The following is a 13,484-nucleotide window of genomic DNA, read 5'->3' on the forward strand; positions in this document are numbered from 1 at the left end:
GAAGAGGAATGGAAGTCATATACCTGACTTTCATTGAGGTTCAGAGATGGCTTCTGTGGGGCACAATCCGGAGAAGATATATTTATTTTCCCAAGTCAAATGATATCCTGCTTAGTTTAGGGCAATTTGCCAGTGGCTTTAGGTAAGTTCTGGCATCTGCAATTAAAAGCACATCCTGCTGCTACTAGTTGTTTGTTCATGTCCTCAGCCTTTTCCACACCTTGTAGAAATACAGAAGTGCTACAGTCCCTGCCCAGAGCTCTTGCAGGTACATTAGATGTGTGTGGCTGGCATGAAGAGGGATGGGGAGACCAGTGAGGGGGAATACCTGTGAAAATGAATGATGGTGATGGGAGCATCAAAAGGAAATAAAGAAAATGGTAGGTTATGTTTAAGATGGACCAGGTGGTAGTATTGGAAAGCTGTTCTGGGCCCAGGGAACGCATGACTGGAGGCACAGAGATAAAACTAGCTGAGCTGAGGCAGAATGGAGGGAACAAAAAAAAAAAAAAGGAAGGTATAGTGAACAATGTGCTGAAAGATTGGAGAGTGAGAGTACCTTAAATGATTTAGAGATTCTTTTCAAGCAACAGCACATTTTATTGAACACTTTCTGCTTGCAAGTTTAGCATGTTTTATTACTTCCTTTGAGTGAGGGCATGAACAGTCATGAATATCCTCTTTGAAGAGCCTCTCTTAATTGTGCCAGTGTATGTTTTTGGTCCCAAAGTGTGTGGGGTATGGGGGTTTTAAATTACAGTATTCCCTTTATATCATTATTATTTTTTCTTTTCATTTTTTTAAGTATAAACAATGAAAAAAAGAGTAGAAAATCCTTCCATAGAGACAGAAATGGATACTGAGGCAACTGCAAGCTATTCAAGGGGCAATTAAGAGGCTAGTTATTGCTAATCCTCCATTGAGGTTCATCAAGAAGCAATAAAACGTGCTGAACTTACAAGGAGAGAGTTTTTAATTAATGTTGCTGAACCGGAATAACTGGGGAGTAAATGTTACAGGAGTCCCTTGTTCATGGCAGAGGGCATTGTAGGGTAATATTAAGGAGTTTGCATAATTTCACTTCCAACTAATTGGGGGAAATAAATGCCTCAGTTGCACTAAAGGGATCTAGTGTGAAAGCAGCTAGTGTCAGAGCTGTCAGACAAGTAAATGAGAATACAAACTGAAAAAGAGCCTTTGGATTTAACCAAAAAAATGTGATTATGATAAATCTTGGAGAGAGTAGCTTCAGTAGTTCAGGAGAGGCAAGAAAAACAAAACAGGGATAAGAATTTGGAGAAGAAAAAGTAAAGACAGATAATATAATGAAGGAGAAGAATGGGTGGTAGCCAGAAGGGAGAAAGAGAGAGAGATAAGGTCCAGGGTAGGTTTTAATGAAGGGGCAGATTTGTGTATATTGGAAAGCATAGCAGGACTAGCTGGAGAAGTCTGATTATAGAGATCTGGGAAGCATTAGATATGGATGGAAAAAGCCATGAGAGCATAGAATCATCCAGATTGTGAGGTTGGTGATGAAAAGCAGTAGTTATTAGACTAGTTGTGTAGCAGGTAGGGGTTGCCAAGTGAAGAGGGTTGAGGGAAATCAAATGAGAGGTGATCATTGGAGAGGGGAAATTCAGAGCAGACATCAGAGAAAGAACATAAGGGAAAGATGAAACCAAGGGAATGACCAGAACAGTGAAGCTGGTAGTGGCAAGGAAAAAAAAGCAAGAAAGAGGGCAATGAATCAGAGAAACCGTCACTCGGAATATTCAGATTCAGATCAAATTAAGGGCAGGAGAGGAGAATTAAATCAAATCTGTAGTCATAGAAACGATACAGAAAAGACACCCCATTTGTCCAAGTGCTTTGTTGTACCAGTGGCATGGAAGAGCACTATAATGGCTTCACATCTGCAGGACTGTTTCTATGTCCTACACACACATACACTTTTACCCCCAGAACCCGGAATGGTCAGCCAGATGTAAATGGACAAGAAGACATAATGGGGAGCACTGTCACTTCCTTCTAATTTTTATGAAGAGACGTTGCCTCCTTTAGCATTTGCTTTCAGCAGCATAACAGTGACCGTTCTTGGCAAAGCATCAGCTGTGATTTGGAGCCCTCTCACTGTAGGCAGTAGACAACAATCCCATTCCAGACTTTTTGCTCTATCAATAGAATACAAGGGCTGTTATAGCAAAGGAAAAACAAACAAGGTATTGTGCTATACCTTAACTGCTGTGCTAAATTCCATCAGAAAAAGTGATGGGATCAAAAGCTGAATACTCTTCTCTGAGGGAGTGCTGGAAAGAGAGAAGAGACTGAGAGAGACATGGCAAGGAGTTATATTGCCTCTGGAATGTGTCTCATTCTGAACTCCAAAATGCTGGTAACAAAGAGTTACAAAGGGCCTCAGACTCACAGCTCTACCCTGGGGTCTCCAAACCCCAGCCCCGGGGCCAGATGCAACCTGCAGTGAGCCTCTGTTTGGCCCACAGCCAGCCTCTGGCCCGGTTGACCAAACACAACCGGAGCTAAGCTTGTGGGGTGGAGGAATGGGTCTATTTAAGTGTGTGCTTTATTACTCTGATGTGTGTTGGTGCTTGGAGAAATTCTGGAAAATTGAGCCCATTCATTTATTCATTCATCTCAGTTCCATCTCTAATGTATTTATTTAAATTCTATACTTAAAATTTTTTTCCGGCCCTCGACACTGTGCCAGATATTTGATGCGGCCCTTTGGCCCAAACATTTGGAGGCCCCTGCTCTAGCCAAGAGCTGAGCGATCATTTCTGTCCCACTGATTCTGGCCCCTCTTCCTTTTCCAATCCAGGGAGTGGAAGGAGAAAGAGGAGCAGTGGAGGCAAGTAGGTGGACAGAGATGGATGCCCCTCACCAGTCTGCTGCCGGAGGCAACCACCTCAGCTGGCCTCATGGAAGGGCCAGCCCTGTACTAGTCCACAGGTGTGCTAGGAGCTTTCTCCCATATAGCACAGTCTCCTTTCATGGCTCTGTCTGTTTCTCCATTTTAGAGAGCTCACTGAAAGGACTGCATGCTTTTTGATTTGGGGGAAAAAATGAACTTATCCCAGTTGAGGTAAGTGGGTAGCTTCTTACACTTCCTGCCTCACTGTGTGCATTGCAATGTTGACAGAGTGCATCCTGATTGGAGTGAAGAGATGAGACCAAAGAATGAGCCTCTTTGAGAAAGCACTGGCCCCTTCAGTTCTAATCATCAAATAATCCCAATATGAAAGTGATGCACCTCACTAAGTGTGGACAGCAGATCTGATTTCTTGACTATCCATGTTCTTTGTTTGTCTTTTAAAGCCAGTTCCTCAGGTTACTTTGGTACTTCTTGTTTTCCACGGGGAAATACAAGACGCTCACTGCAGCAAAACAGTACAACAGAGTTTTTTCATAGGATGTTCTTGAGGAACACTAAAAGAGTCAGAAAAGTGGGTACCAAATTGTGAGATGTTAAGAAATGTTATTTCCATGAATAATTCTCATCTATATAAGAAATAGAAATAGTCCTATTTGTATTTTCTTTTTCTCATCAAGCTTTTGAAACCATGGAAAACCACTAGGCTGTGAAAATGGTGGAAGAGGTGTTTATAAAGATGTCTGCCTGCAGATCCCATAAGAAGCTCCATGAAGACACCCGAGCCAACTATCACAAAGGGCTTTCAGAAGCCGCCTGACACCGACAACATGGTCTGTGTCATATGAATCCCATGGGGTGAAGGCAGGTTCTTAGTCTGAGAGTTTGTACATAAAAGACATTTACAGAACATGGGCCTGTTGCAGCTTGTCACACAGACGGGCCCCTTCACTGATGCTGGAGGAGATGTTTGGGACTCCAGAGACTACTCATTGCTGTGGTTCCATTTGTGCCTAGGGTCTGACGTTGGGAGCCATGGCCCTTTCTCAAGATTATACACAGAGTTTCTCTCTTACTGAATCTTAACTGTAGAGTCTTCATAGGTTTTTCCCACTCTCCAAGATGTGCTTAAGTTGAGGGCTGGGAGCTGGATGCTCCATTCTCCTTCACATTCCAGTTTGCCCCGTTGACCCCTCCACATGCACAGTGTTCGTTCCCTCTCATCGCCCCTGCAATGGAAAGCATGGGACGGAGAGAACTTCGACTAGGACCTAACACTGTTTCACTACTGAGATAAGAGGCCATAGGACTCTGAAAGGCAGTGCGTTAAACTGGCTGACTTTTGACTGAAGCAAATGCTGGCCAGGCATGTCTGTCAGCCACCCCAAAGCCATCCTGAAGCCATTCTAAAGCATTCAAATGGCAGTGCTTTCCATTGCTATTGTTGCGCATTGTTTTTCGTATGCCTGGGGATTATTTTTATTTCAAAGAACAGCCTTAATCATTTCACTTTTATTTACGTGTATACCTCATCAACACCCAGCAATTGGGTGTTGGATTATTTTTGTCTCTCTTTTTTGTGAGGTTATTTTTTGTTTTGTTTTTTACTTTGTATTGAACACATTTTATTTCCTCTTTGCTTTGAACTGAGTTAGCACATGGGCTGTTGTCGGTAGAAGCAATAGAGTGCAGAAGGCTATCAAGAGCACAATCCAGTGTTATGAGATAGGGAGAGCTTGCCTCTGCCATCCTCCTTCCTACTACTGTGCAATTCAAGTCCTTCTTAAGCCATTACCAGTGGGCATGCTCAGAACGATGGAGGAGCTACTTGGAGCAGGATGCCGTTGAACCTGCCAGTCTGGAGCTCCGTGCCCCGTAACCTGCAAGAGCCGAATGAATACCCTGTGAAACAGCTCCTTTTTTTGCTGTACAGAATGCAGCAAGTGTACAGATGCTCTGGTTCCCATTTGTTTGTGCTGTCCGTTTCCTGCCCGTCTCTCGTCCATGCTGAGCATGCTCAAGAACAACAATTCATTGGTGTGACCCATAGGAGCTTCCATTCACCATGGGTAACAGCAAAATGATTCTCATGTCTAATGTTCTATGCAATGAAATAACAAAATTTTAAAAAACAAACTGTTAATATTTAATAAGTTCAATGTTATGTATAAGGATTTAATTGCAAATGTGCTATTGAGAAACTGGATAGATATCTTTATATCGAACACCTGTGTGTATGAAGTTTTCCATTAGTGGCATGCTTGACCCGTTTGAGGGACACTTTTGCCAAAGGGTAGCCATAGAGCCGGTGACCGTCTCTGTCTGTTGTAGAGCATGGCTTGCTACTTCTCTGCACGGTTTCACCTACTTAGAATGCTTGCAGTTCTTTACTTGACATTTTTTTCCCTCTTCTCTACTGAATGCCATTAGCAGATTTATGCACTTGTTATTGCAGGCCTGTCAGTGACACTGTGGAGCATAGTGATCCTGCAGAATGTAACACCAGATGTCCCCCTCCTGAATTACATCAACCCCCTGCTTTTTGCCACATCCTTCCCTCCAGTAGCCACTAGTGTCTCCCCCTCCCCTCCCCCAGAGGATCCCAGGCTTCCTCTAGACCTGAAGCACATTCTTTCTGGTCCAAAATTAAACCTAAATCCTCTCTAGATTTGGAATCACCACAGGCTGAGGAGGTGCTCCAAACATGCTGATAAATTCTGCAAGGGCAATTTGAAGCGTTCTGGCATCAAGAATGATAAAGAACACATCTATTTTTCCTTTCCTGGGTTCAGAAGCTGGGAACCAACAACAGTGGCAGCTGTTCCTGCTAGAATAAAGAGTTACTGAAGCACAGCTCATGTTGCTAGGAAGCTGCACGTCATTGAGAGAAGGTTTTAAACGTTGCAGTTTCTGAATCTAGAGCAATCCCACCCATTCCTACCTTGCCGTTGGTGCAATGATGACACTGGACCATTTCCCGCATAGCTGGACTGAAAGCCAGAGCTCTATTTTTGCAAAAATTAGATCAAGATGGTGACCTTTTACACTGAGAGAAGAGCAGGAGAAAGGTTGAGGCTAATATGTGAACTGTGTGAGAGGTTCTTGAAGGTGCAGGTGTTTTGATGTGGACTATATAGAACAAAATTTATTTCCCCTTTGATCCAGGCACATGACAAGGGTACTCCAAGTCTTGTCTGCCACCATCTTTTGTAGTCACGGCACAGATGCCAGCCAGAGATTATAGCTGCCAGCATGCAATGCTCTACCTTAGATTCAAAGGCATACTATTTGTAGACCACACTGGCATACACTATACAGGCAAACTATTTCTAAAAATTGAAATAAAGTTCAACATTTTAGAGAGAACCTGGCAGATCAGTGAGCGCAAGGACCATCTCATGCATTATGCTGCGGCAAATCTAGGCTTGCCACCATTTGTACACTCAACAAGGAGCTGCAGCTAATCTCGGCTCTCTGATTTCTGTAAAATGCATATTTACAAATGTGCTTCTTGCAGCCACATTAAAAACCTCTCAGGTGTACACCCAAAAAGGAATGTGTGATGTCACCATTCAGATGGCAGGAGCTCTCTACAGCCATCAGTGCAGGTCTCTGTCCTTTTAATAAGCCTTAATATGACAAGAGACTCATTCAAATAATTTGCATACAATGACTTGGAGACTTCATGTGGTGCATCGTATAGCCAAAGAGTACGACTATGAGACTCTGTAAAGAGAACCATAATGGAGGGCAGCCTTAAACGGACAACAACGGACATGCAGTTAGGATAAGCTCGGGGCATGCTCACGCTTGGCAGTGTGTTTGGGCAGCATTGACCTCTCTTTGTCAGAGGACATGTTCACACAACAATTCACTATGCTACTGGTTTGCCAAGCAGTGTGGTGCAAAGGAACCCTAGAAAAGGTTTGTGACCTTTTCACTTGGGACACCTGTGCACTGCTAGCAGTTATCTATCTGAACAAGTAGCTCAGTCATCTCTACCAGCTAGGCTAGGTAGATTGAGGTCGGGGACCTGGTCAGGTTAAAGCCTGGGGCTGTGTGGACTACACAAGCACATCCAGTCATTAAGTAAGGTCGCCCAGTGCAGACATGGCCGTGGGTGGCAGTGTAAAAGCATTTGTAGAAAGGCTGTTTGTGGTTATTCAGTGGACGCGTCAAACAGAACTCAGGTCTTCAGTCAAGAGGCAGGCATGCTGCCTACACCACCTTTGGTCTTCCCTTCCTGCTCTAGTAGTCTGAGGGGTCATCATGTTTGACAACCAATAAGTTTGAGGCTAGTCCTTTCCGTGAGAGTCAGAAGTACCAGGTGCAGATGGTTTTGCTCCTTTACTGAGACTTGAAGCAATTTTTCAGAAGAATCAACCCAATCATTAGGCCTTGAAGTTCATGTAAGAGATGAAAACAGAAGCTAAAGTTTTTGATGTCAAGAGCTGCGTGCCAGCATTGGGGGGGGGGGGTCCCAGCAGTGTTAAATCAGTTATGCTCCTAATAAAAATAACTTAGCCAAAAAATCCTCAAATACCACTCTGTGCTGCCTCACTGAAGCAAAACGTAAACACTGGAAGGCATCATCTTAGCTTGAGAAAATGGTGACCACATTCTATGTGGACAAGAAAAATGGTTGCCCCCCACTATGGGGAACTCCCCATTGTCAAAGAACCAGCTCTCAGCCCTTTTTAGCTGCAGTGTTCACTTCATGTCCAACCTTAGTTCATTCTAAGCATGTGGCATCCATAGCAGCAGCCGAGTGCATGAACCTTCTGAGGATGGACTGACTGGAAATAATTCTAGAGGAGGAAGAATTCCTAATGGAACTGCTCTGGTGTGGAAAATTTGCAGGCATGGGCTTTAGCTAGGGTGGCAAGTTGGGCCAGAAAGATTCCTGCCGTTCTCTGTCTCCTGGGGTTTTGCTTCCATTATGAACCGACCAAGGCATTTAGGTGGTGGCAACTGCAGATTTTTCAACCCACTTCCTTCCCAACCGCACAGGCCTTTTCTTCTAGGGATTCATCACAATGACAAGTGCATAATCAGAGGATGCTTCTTCAGGGCTCTAGGTTGAATTTGTGCCCCTACAGGTTTTCTCAGCAGTGGCTGCTACAATCTCCTGTCATCCTTTTCATTGTAAATATTTGTACAGTGTGTAAAAAAAAAAAATCTCACATGTGGTATGAAGAACAACAACGACAAAATCAACTCACAGGCCCCTTCTGCGGGCTCCATTTCAATGACCAGCACACCTGCCAACTCTTGCTTTTATGTACAAAAACCGAGATCAACAAACAAAGCCTGGTGTTTGTGGCTGGCTCCTTTGGACTGTTCCTCTTCTTGCGAAGCATAGCAGAGTCTCGTAGAGTTGTTGTGGCTGTTCACATGACACGTTCCTTCCACGTCCTCCTCCTGCCTTCCATGTACTTGAGTTGTTTTCTTCCTTTCTCTCCCTCTTTTTTTTATTATTTTGGAGGTGGGAGGGGGTTCTGTATAAAAAAAACCCATCAAACAAATGAAGAAGTTTACAGTTGTAAGTGCAATGACCTAAATCCTTTATCTGAACATTGTAAATGATGTGTGTGTCCTGCTGTGCTCTGTGAGAACTTGTAGTATTTCAGTGTACCACCTCATGTATTGTGATTCCGTATGGGAAGTTGCCCTCCAAGGTATTTCTGTGGAAAACAGAATAAAAGGACTTGATATGATTCACAAGGTGCTCTGGCTTAGTCCCTGCCTGCTGGGGGGCCTGGAAGCTGGAGTGGATCCTCTGTGTGGCTGGCTGGCTTTGCTGTTCTAATTGCAGAGATCATCACTTTTTTTGTTCCAATTGCAGAGATCAACACTTTCTTTGTGTTGACTTCTGAAGTTGACTCCTGAAAGCTGGTTGCAGATGGGGAATTGTTTGGCTGAATTCTTTCACACGCATCAACATTTCTTTAGCTAAGCATTTCATTCCTGACCCTTCCATATTTGCAGAGGCCACAACACTAGATTACAACAATTGTAAAAACAATATCAATTCTTTGCACATAAAAAACTACATGTCAATGAGAAGCTCTCATTCACTCCAACCTCCAGATTTCTATTCTGAAGGATTTTTATGGGTGCTTGGGTGGAGAAATGTGGAGGTGAACTCCACCTGCAGTCTTGAAGTGGTACAGCCTAGACCCTGCCTTGCAACTGCAGTAAAAACCCAGCCCACACCGAAGAGGGTTAGATACGCTCCATCTCTGCATTATAACTTCATTAATTGCAGCGGTCACAGCCAGGTCACCAATGGGCAAATTAGCCTGAGAATTTCCATGCTTTAAGAGGGAGGTCATATCATCAGAGCCAGTCCATCTGCACACTTGTTACCAAAAAGGCTGCTTTGTTTAGGGGAATTAGTATAGTAGCCTTTTGGAAACTTTTGGGACCATAGGCTGGATACCAAGACAGCGTTAAGCAAAGAGATCCCTTGCCTAGCTTAATGAGGAGCCTGGGAGGAAGGTAACTTTCAATCAAAGGATTATATTTTTATTGCAATAACACACAAAGGTAACATAATACACATGGAGAATTGATAAGTATAGATTACTAGTACTTGTCTGGTGTACCTAGCTAATGGTGAATGCATGTGCTATGTATTTGGGTGCATCCGAAAAGGAATCAGAAATGGATAAGGTGTAGGGAAGTATTTAGGGGTTCCTTAATCTGCTAAACCCAGTTGCTGACTAAAGATGGGGGAGAAGGGAGGGATAGGGAAGAGGGGAGGGAGTTTAGACGCCAGATATATTTACCTGTCCGGGGGGAGGAGTTGGAGGAAGAGTCCCATGTAGGACCACTCTCGCAGGAGAGCAATCAGAGAGAGACATGTGCTCTGAGTTCTCTCTTATAAGAGTTGTCTTTGACCTGGAAGTTGATCCAAACTGACCGGAAGTATCCCAGAGCTGTGGGCATGCTTAGTAACACTTGGAGTATGTAAAGAAAAGGTGGAAGGGTCCAGAACTCAGTTATCAGCAAAGCTTGACTCTGGGGGAGGGGGAGTAGCTTACTTCCTGTTGCTACTGGATTTGAGTCTGGAGGTGGCTTAATGGCTGTGATTTAGTTAACAATAGACTTTGCTGCCAAATTCCTCCTCCTTTAATGTGTTTGCATATTCAGTGATTGACATAAACAATAAAGACATTTCCAGTGTCTCCAGAGAATGAGTCTTTCAGACTGGAGGTGGCCAACAACATGAGAAATGAGTGAGCTTACGATTTGACTCCTTTTGTGGCCTGAAAGAGAAGTTTTAGGCCTGCATTTGAGTCCATGATATATATATAAAATCACAACTTGGAAGGGAAAAAGGGGATTTTCACGTAACACACCAGTCATCTATAAGTCACCCTATGCCATCCTGGCCCCTAAACAAAGGGAAAGTGTGCCACAAAAGAGGCACACAGAATTACTGTCCTTATGTGACTCAAAAGGCCACTTCACACACAACCAGGTGTTCAGTACATTGTGAAGGATTGTGTGGTTGTCCCTACTCTGTGCTTGATGGAAAGGTTCCTTGCATAGACCTCACAGTTGTCATCTCAGTAAGTCATCAGAGGTAGCCAGGTAAGGAGCATGCCATGAGAATACAAAGTTGTGAACAACCATCACTAGGTCTGGATCTCAGAGAAAGTGCCTCACCAAAAAAAAACAATGCTGGTGAAAATTAAATTTGGCCACCACCCCAACCTGAATGTCTAGGCACAGTTAAACTTTTGAAAGCATCCCAAAGCTGTCAACACTGGAGGTAACACTAGGAATACTAATGACACTGAACTCCTCACAATGTCAGCTTATCATGTACACTTCGAAATGGAAAGCAGTATGATGTGTTTATTTTTAGCAGCGGCTGAGCCATAGTGGATTCAAGGCTGTTTAGCAACCAGTCCTCCAGGAGTAAAGTATTGATGAACACAGCCAATACAAGACCCAGTTCAGGTGCCATTGTATGATATTTAGGCTGTGATCAGGCATGGTCTCATTCACTTCTCAAAATGAGGCAACCATTACCAGGGTCTCTTTCCACTTGTCGTGTTGCTTTTTCAGGTCATGGGTTTCTGTGCGCAAGCCAAACTTTCTGCAGCTACATGCGCTTGTAAGGTAGACAACACCAGAACACATACAGATCTACTCTTGCACATGTTCAGGCTTCAGATATAGGCTCCTATGCCTGCTTTGGAAAGCACATGATGAAGTATTCCTCAGGAAGAGTGCTGCCTCCAACCCTGATGCTGCAAGGGCTGTGCACTGGGGCCTGTTCAAAACATTCCTTCTCTCCACGCTCTAGCTAACTCCCCCCTTTTTTCTTACTGTTGAGTAAGTGAGTGTGTGTCCCTTCCAGTTTGCGTTACCGTACCTGGGCCTTTCTCACCCACCCACCCCATGCGGACGCAGCTCCCACTCAGTGCCTGCGCAGCCATCTGTCGCCCAGTGCTTCGTGTCACATTTCAGCTGACAATTAGGAACACAGAGGAAATGCCATTCAGCATGTGTCACTCATCATTACCCTCCAATCACACTGCCACAGGGCTGGCTTCCCACTCAGCTTTGCTAGGAGGTGCCTCCTGACCCCAAGATGCTGCTGGCTGGCCTAGTGGGGGTGCTGCTCCTGTGGCGATCTTACTCATTAGTGAGCTGGGCAGGGAGTTGGCTCCTGCCGCCAACTGAATCTGCCTCCTGCCACGAGACTCATCCATTCAGATTGAGCAGGAGCCGCCTGCAGACCTTGGAGCTGCACAGCTTTCCTGTGGGAGTCACACAGCATGTGCTATTCCCTGCTCAGAACTGGCACAGGAACATTTAGTCCTACACAGCCAGTGTTGGCAAAAGCAGCACGAGGCACCACTCATTTGCCAAGAGGGGTGGCTGCTTTCGTCCCTGGTGTTGTTAGGTGTTGTGAGCAAAACAGCCGTTTCAGCCAAGTGCAGTGCAAAAGAGACAACCAGCCCCAGAGTCTCCCTTTCTTTTGCTCGGGAATCAAAGCTGTCCGTTAGAGCTCATGGCAGATCTCGCCCAGAGGCTTCTCATTCTCTTGGCAGAAGAAGAGTAATTCTGCACACCCTCTTCATGGACTGGATTTCAGTACACAGCAGGGAATGAATACGTTGTCTGACCCTTTGTTAACTGTTGTTATCTTCCATCCCCGAAGGAAATTTCCTTACTCTCTCTTTCTGTCCTGCTTACTACTGTTGCGATAATAAACCAGAGTGCTCTTGCTACATAAAGTGGGAAAGAGGTGGATAACAAGACAACATTAACCAGCAAGACTGAAACCAGCTGAAGAGAGTGTTAGTGGTTGGAGAAAACGGGATCTGGGACAAAGCATTGCAGGAGAAGGGTTAGGAAGGCTCGTCATTTGCAGCAGACACTCACTAGAAGATACTTTTTGTAATTGGCTCGCAGACCTCACCTGCTAAGAGCTGCTAAAATTCTAAATAAGAAGCTGACATCAGGTGAGGACTGTATCTATTATGCCCAGATTGGAGGGCTTGAGTTTTACACTGGGTGGCCCCCTCCTAGACAAGTGGCTCCTTGTTGCATTGAACTGGGAGAATCAAACATAGCCAAATTTTTTCAGGGTGGCTGCACTGGAGGTTGTAGGAACTATAAACAACCCCAGCCTTTACAGCCTATGGTATGGATTTTTTAAAAGACCTCTTTTTATTTGTGTTAAGACTGGCATTTCAAAAAATAAGTACATCCTCAATTCAAATGAAAAACAATTATCACAGCACTTAATTTGCCCAATGTTAGCAATAAGAGAAACAGCTTGATTAACACTAATGGAAGTGGTGGGGGCAAGACAACCCTGATCACAGAGTAGGTTTTGCATTCAAAACCATGGCAGCTGCAAGATCACTGAAATGGTTTTCAAAATTTCTTCATCCTGAAGAATCAGGGCACTCAAAATTAGTTTGACACCCCCCCCACCCCCAAGTCACTTAGCAAATATGAGCCAAATTCATACTGAAAAATACATGACATTTATTAAGGAAAGCTGGAAGTAATTTGGAATGAAAGTTAGAAAAAAGTAGAAGGCATGTACAAGAATAAAAGCAAAATATATAATTGCTTCATATATTTACATACAGTTACAAATTTACTCAATTTTATTCCAGCACATGTTTGTCCTGGGAAGCTATACGCAATTAAAAAAAACTGAATAGTACCTCAATAGTTGGGGCATTTTAGTACATATTTTTGGGTTTCACAAAGTGACAAAGGTCCATGAGTGATTCTGCACTCTCCCCCTACTGCCTAAGGCTCCAGCCCTTGGCATCAAATTCCTTTTCAGTAGGTGGGCAAGTGTCAACTGGAAGCTAAGGCACAATTTCACAGGCACATTCAGGATCCTGTGAATCTGGTGTGGCACTGTATGAGTAAGACAGAAGACCTCTTCAACTAGTAAGTAGTCGACTGTAGTAAAGAGTTCCACTTTAGACATCTTCAGCCAAAGCAGAGGGCTACCCCCCTTCTGCTACATGCAAGGCTCTTCTTTACTAAACAGATTAAAAGTGGCATCAGCTTTCACAGTACTGATCACTTTCAACAGAAAATTGATCAC

At 44.1% G+C, this 13,484-nt stretch overlaps 1 protein-coding gene across 1 annotated transcript in view; it reads left to right on the forward strand.

Moving 5' to 3' along the window:
- Positions 1–8,589, forward strand: part of BSN (bassoon presynaptic cytomatrix protein) — a 260,226-nt gene extending 251,637 nt beyond the window's left edge. Inside the window, exon 11 of the mRNA XM_066612954.1 lies at positions 3,568–8,589. The gene's annotated coding sequence lies outside the window, so the exon portion shown is untranslated. The remainder of the gene's footprint in view (positions 1–3,567) is intronic.
- The last annotated feature ends 4,895 nt before the right edge of the window (positions 8,590–13,484 follow it).

Source organism: Tiliqua scincoides, chromosome 2, assembly GCF_035046505.1.
Source record: "Tiliqua scincoides isolate rTilSci1 chromosome 2, rTilSci1.hap2, whole genome shotgun sequence".
NCBI lineage: Eukaryota > Metazoa > Chordata > Lepidosauria > Squamata > Scincidae > Tiliqua > Tiliqua scincoides.